The following is a 6,594-nucleotide window of genomic DNA, read 5'->3' as shown; positions in this document are numbered from 1 at the left end:
TGGCCCACACTAAAAGATTTTTCAAATCTTAACAGATTTTAAAATGTGAGAGAGCCCACACATAACGACATGTTCTGTTACATTTAACACTTTTGTTCCTTTAGTGTGTGGAGAGCAACGATTTGGCCAAAACAGCACACCACACATTAACAGATTTGTTCATGAACAACAAGAGTCCTGACTCAAAAAAAACAAAAAACAGTAAATCTCTCAAAATCACGCACGATCAAACGTGACTTTAGTGTAAACAAACATGGTGGATGATGGCCAGGAAGAATTAATGATTCGTTTATACCCTTCTTTGTTCTGAAAATTCATGAAGAAAAAAGAAAAATATGGATGAAGTCATGGAGACACGGTAAATTAACAATCAACAAGTTGTTCCTCCATTTCTGAGCTCCATCTTACTAATACTTTATGCTTCACGTTTTGCATTAGCTCATGCATTAGCCGCGGCTGCCATTATGGCGGTGGTTGTCCTTCCTTCTTCAGTCAGCTTGGTTCTCTATTGGCTATCGTTCTTTCCCACGGGACTGCGTCATCGGCTTTTTCAAATTTCACCTGGGGCACCAAAAGGCTAGAGCTGACCCTGTTTAATTCTATAGTCTACTAACATGCAGTAGCTTTTACACTTACTGTCTGGAACCAACACATACATGCTGTATATGTGCACATTAGTCTGGTGCAATTAGCAGACACTTGCAGTAACGACCTTATTCAATCAGTGTAGGGATCTCAGATTGTGTGATGTTTTTCACACAGGTTGCTCTGTGGAGTACATAACTACCTTATTTCCCTCTTGAAGAGGCTCTCATCTGAAATTGGACCACTTACTGAAAACGAGCCTCACTTCTAAGCAGCACGGGCCTCTCCACTGAAGACGTGCTATTAGCCCATTCCACATAAGAAGTCTCCTTTCTAATTTTGAGTGATTCTTAGTGGAGGTGGTTAGCTGGAGAGCTTCGCTGTAGAGCCACTCGGATCAAAGCGCAAACCCCCCCCCCGACTGGATTAATGGGGCCGCTCTCAGGGTGATTACAGCACACACACTCAGGTATACACGCAGCGCCCTCCATGTGAAGTGGATTTCTTCATCTTGTTTTGAAAGGATTAGAACCCCCATCCCCCCAACCCACACTTTGACGGCAAACAAAAATAGGAACGCGACCACGCACCGTGTCATTCGGTTCAGATCGTCTCAACCTTGACAAAGTGTGGCTGGTTTTAGTTGGGAGGCAAATGAGGTAGGCATGAGGAGGAAGTGAAATATGGAGCATATATCATCCCTAATGTGGTGATATATTATACAGCAGTATTTTGTAATGGCGTGTATTCATAGTGTCAATGGCTCTGTTAAAGTGACAGGAGTTATCCTGCTAAATTATGGCTCCAATCATGATCCCTGCCATCAGTAAAGCCTCACTCTAATATCACTAATGGCCAGTATGGTAATTGTAGCACATTAAACGTCTAAGGACCCACATGATGTCTTTCAGAAAATTTATGACAATGTTTTGGTTTATGGCTTTCCGCACGTTCTTGTTCAACTTTAGTCATTTCCATAATTGTGTTTGACACACTCCGACTTAATGTGATGCATTAGGGAAAGGCACAAACAGATACTGTGTATCTATTAAAAAGCTTAACTGCTTGTTTCTTGATGTGCCGGCGCCGCTGTAAGCTCAGCATTCACACATAAAAGCCGGATCAGGTGAATAATTTATGATTCTCATCCCTCTCTGTGAAAGCAGAACACACTCCGAGTCTGATCTGAGGAAAAAAATCACCCCATCGCTGCAGTAAATTGTGAGCCGGGCCTAAATTGTGCATTAGTGAAATCTGAATGTGGAGTTGCATAACGTGATAGCGTCTCTCTGCAGTGGCAGTATATATACCGCGCTCGTCGTCGCGCTGGTGTTTCCCCGGCGCAGGAAGAGGCCGGCCAAGTTGTCATACGCACGACAGCTTCAATCTGCTGCGGGATGGCTGAATAATTCAAAGTTCTTACACAGGACCATCTGGCAGCCCAAAGCAGGCGCGTGAGACACCAGCCTTCCTCAAATAGCATTTGTAAAGCGAGTATGGGATGAAGCAGCGGGGACCCCTTGCACAGGCAGATTGAGCTGCTTACCAGCAAACTGGAAATGTGCTGTGTCAGACTGATGGCTTATTTGGGAGGATATAGGCAATCAGAGAGGGAGCTCAAATATTGTTGATATGACATAAAGTCCATTTCACTCCACGCTCGGGCTGCATATCAGCTGGAATGCTAAATCTCCTCCTGTCTCCTACACACACAAACACACACACACACATCTGTTTGGTCAGGAGTTTGCAGACTAACAGTCACAAAGATGTCATTTTAACTGACTCTTTGACTGTTGACATCAAAAAACTGCTTCAGTATTTCTTTCCTTCTCTTTTAGATGAATTAATTCTTCATCTGATTATACACTAAAGAAGACATACTTATTAATATTATATTCAATTTCTGCCAATAGATCCGACCTAATTGTTACCCAACTGGCCCTTTAAGCTGACACAATATACAGCAAATACTTCTCCCATTTCATAAAGAGCAACTTGAAGCTGCTGTAATCAATATTTTTTTATATTAGCAATGGATCAAATGACTAACAAACCCACAGAGAATTATCACAGGCATGACAAATTAGGTTGTTTTTTTTTATTCTTTAAAAGTACCATATTGTAAAAAGTGAGATTTTCATGTCTTTTATATCATAAAGTAGGTTTAAGTGCTGTATAAATACTGTGAAAGTATAAAAACGCTCAATCCACAGAGAAATACCCCCATCCCATATTAAGAAACTGTGCTTTTGAAACAAGCTGTCAGGATTTTTTTCCATTTGTGATGTCACAAATCTACAATATTTAGACCATTTCACAGTTTTAAACGTAAGCATTCTAAATGTGTCCCAATTTATTTCCAGGAAGTAAACATGGACCCAAGCTGTTGCCTAGCAACACAATTCCGTTGAAATGCACTAAAACGGAGCGTTTCAGACAGAGGGTAAATACAGGTATATTCAGGCAGACTATATGAGAAACATAAAGATTTTTTTTTAACATTACAGCATGTAAACGTGTTCTAGTAGAAACATAAAATACAAGTATGAAACTGAAAATGAGCACAATATGGGACCTTTAAGATTTTTTCTTTTTTTTGGTGGGGGGACAGTTTGACAGTAACAGGAATCGGGAGTAGAGCGGGGGTATGACATGCAAAAAATGCGCCATTGCAGTTATGTGGCATGTGAGGCAAGGCACTCCAGCTCTGAGGATTGTAGTGTTTTTCAGCTAATTGTTTTGGTTGATTCCCACAGCTCTCATCATGGTTTACAGCAGCAGCCAGCTGCAGATAAACCTGCTCCACTCTACCTAATCAGCACCAAACAGCACACAGGTTTTGTTCATCCAAAAAAGAAGGTACGCAGCTTTAACAGCAGCAGAAAATCTTGTTTGTGCTGACCTCCAGGGGTTTTACTTTTCACTTGTGTAGAGTTGCACCCTCAGGTGTGTCAGTACACTGTGACATCACTGCTGGGCATGGTTACAGGTAAAACAGGTGAAATGCAGCTGTTCAGCCCGGTATTAAGTTGCTCTTTAAGGGTGAAATGGGTAAGATCTGGCCAGAGTTTTAGTTGCAGAGATATCTACTGAAATGAGTGAGCTGATCCACGGCTGATCTGGAGTCTGCTGTCCCTGAGCAGCTGTCAATCACACGCAAACTCCGACCAAACGGTCAAACTAGGCAGTGCTGATGAAATATTAATCAATATTCTGTTACTGTAAAGCCAATTTCTCTCCTCAGATATTTCCAGAATTATCTTGTAGTGTACTGTTTAGCTGTAAAATGAGAAAGTTTATGACCCGGCAGCCATGTTGAGATCTGTTGAGGAAATACTAAGCACCGCCCACCAGCCGGAACACAGCCAATAGGAACACTCAATAAGAACGCTCTCTCTCTGTAATGACCTGTGATTGGTCAAAGTCTCCCGTCACAGGCTTAGATTTTTTAAAGCCTGAAAACAGAGCCATGAGGAGGTGCAGAAGTCTAGTTATCTCTCAGAACACTTGGATTACAATATGCTGAAAGATTATTATGATGCCAAAAATATTCTGCCTACTGAAGCTTTAACCTTGTTTTTCTTGATCTTGAGGGTCACCTATGTGGGTGGCCCAACCTGTCATCCATGTGCTCACCTGTTAACTTCTGTTTCCATAGAAACTACATTTGTTTGGCTCTGAATAAAACTTTTACTATGGTATTTGTTCAGTGTCGCAGGAAGGACTCAAGAGGGAAGAAGGTCGCAGGTTCCAACCCGGTTTGGGTGTTTGCATGTTCTCCCCGTGTTAGCGTGGGTTTTCTCTGGGTTTTCAGGTTTCCTCCCACAGTCCAAAGACATGCAGGTTCATTGTTGACTCTAAATGTCCCGTAGGTGTGAACGTGAGCGTGCATGGTTGTCTGTCTCTATATGTTAGCCCTGTGATAGTCTGGTGACCTGTCCAGGGTGTACCCCGCCTTCAATAAGAGGTTACAGATAATGGATGGATGTAAAGTAATATGTATATGAAACAATTCCATTTGAAATAATGTTGTATTGTAATTGAATTGGCTCATTTTTTATCTAAACATTGAGACCACAGTTGTGGAACATGAAGAAAAGTTGCATTTGGACCCATAAAATGCTTCATACATTTGATTAAATCACATAATTTAGTCATTATTTTTGTATGTCAAGATGAGTAATAACACTGTATATATATTTATATTTATATTTTAAACATACATCTAAAATTCCATTGCTCTAGTTGCAGAAACACCCATCATCTGTCTTTAAAACGCATCGTTTGCAGCTCAGCCCTGAACTCTGGAGAATACACCACTGACTGACTCTATATCAGGTAAATCTGGCTCCCTGATGTACTTTTAGAAACTTTTGAACGCTTTCACACTGAGCTGAGCATCTTTGTGCATCTGCCCTCCCTTCCTCCTCCCTTCCTCCCTCCACCTCCTCCTCCTTCAGGAAAACGCCCCATCTCTCTCCCCGTGCAGCCAGCCAGCCTCCTCCTCCTCCTCCAGCAGCATCACAGCGAGCTCCGCGCGTCTCCAGCGCCACTCTGATCCACACCGGGTGCTGCAGGAGGGCGCTCCGGTGGACGCGGACTTCACAGAGCCTTTACCTGTGTACCTCAACGATAGAAAAATAGGCTCGTCGCGACTATAGGACGCATATTTCTTTCTGCGTATTTCTTTCTTTGCGCACCTGGCTGGTCCGAGCGCGCACCGAGCGGAACATCCGATTCCGGAGCACTTCCTCCTCCTCACTTCACCTCACCTGCCTCCGCTACTTTGTCCTGTTTAACCTGAAGCCACGCGCCTCTGAGCCCGAGGGGACATGTGGAGAGGCTTGGTGACCTCCTCCTCTGCATCCCGGCTGGTCCTCCAGAGCGTCTGGCTGGAAGGGTAGCAGCATGCCGAACAGGTAAACACAACCAAGTCATCTTTTTGAGTTAGTTTAGTCCAAGTATTTGCCTCTGTGTGCAGAAGGCAGAATCAAAATATTCCTTTCATATCCACATAGTGTCCCAGTTGTACCCAGAATGAGTTTATAGTGACCTTATGGCACTTCATGGTTGGTTCTTTTCACCTTAACATCAGTGTGACATTCCTGCAGAGAGACTGGAAATGCTGCTGTGTTACATTTACTTCTCTAATCTGGATGGCAACATCTTTTAGATTCTTATTCTTTAATGATCAAGTTGCTGCAAAACTTGCAGGATTGCTCTAATGGTGCAGCAGCTCAATGATCAAACATGATGTATTTTTCAAAGACAAATTCCATGTGCATGCCACTGTTGAATTGTTTCCATGGATTGTGAACTCCACGTCCACAGTTGAATTTTGCTTTCATCAGAGTCTTTTTCAAACACTTTTCACAAGCACAGTATCTCCCAGACTCCTCTCCTTCGGTGTTTCACAAGGTGGAGAGGATTAGTTCAGAGTGAGTGGTCCAGTTAACACATTCAGTACCTCTACAGCTCTTATACTTTCTCTCCTTGTGTTTGTGTCAGTGCACGATCAGTCTTTTCTCGTGGGCAATTTATTATTGTCTGGGGCGACAGGTGCTATTTCCAGTAGTGCTGCTGCTTGTCGTCATTACTCTGCATTAACTCTCTAATAGGGGCTTTTGTTAGTGGTTAAGTGCCTAAAGCTCTGTGGCAGCCTGCGAAAATGAAGAATGAGAAGACGGAGGGGTAAAAAGTGCAGCGTAATGAGCGATGTTAGGTGTGTTTGGTTTAATGACAACAGCGTGATGGTGCTGCTTATGTAAGCTCCTTCACGTACTTCCCAGTTCTGCACTGTGTCGACCATGTTTCAGGCTTCAACATGCATCACTTGCGCCGCTGGACTCCGCACTAGTCAACGGCTCTGAATGAAAAGGATCAACAGGGAATAAAGGCTCGGATAACAGCAGTTTCTATTAGTGCATTAATTTTCATTGCACCGACAGTCACTTTGTATTGCATTGGTTGTTTGGTCAAACACCTAAAACGTGTCCTGACCAGCGG

General features: G+C 43.0%; 1 protein-coding gene across 1 annotated transcript in view; it reads left to right on the top strand.

Annotated features, from left to right (window-relative positions):
- The first annotated feature begins 5,154 nt into the window (after positions 1-5,154).
- Positions 5,155-6,594, top strand: part of LOC141755635 (heparan sulfate glucosamine 3-O-sulfotransferase 5) — an 85,229-nt gene continuing 83,789 nt past the window's right edge. The window contains exon 1 of the mRNA XM_074614680.1: positions 5,155-5,507. The gene's annotated coding sequence lies outside the window, so the exon portion shown is untranslated. The remainder of the gene's footprint in view (positions 5,508-6,594) is intronic.

The sequence above is a fragment of the Sebastes fasciatus genome, chromosome 18, assembly GCF_043250625.1.
Source record: "Sebastes fasciatus isolate fSebFas1 chromosome 18, fSebFas1.pri, whole genome shotgun sequence".
NCBI lineage: Eukaryota > Metazoa > Chordata > Actinopteri > Perciformes > Sebastidae > Sebastes > Sebastes fasciatus.
This window is presented reverse-complemented; position numbering and strand designations above follow the sequence as displayed.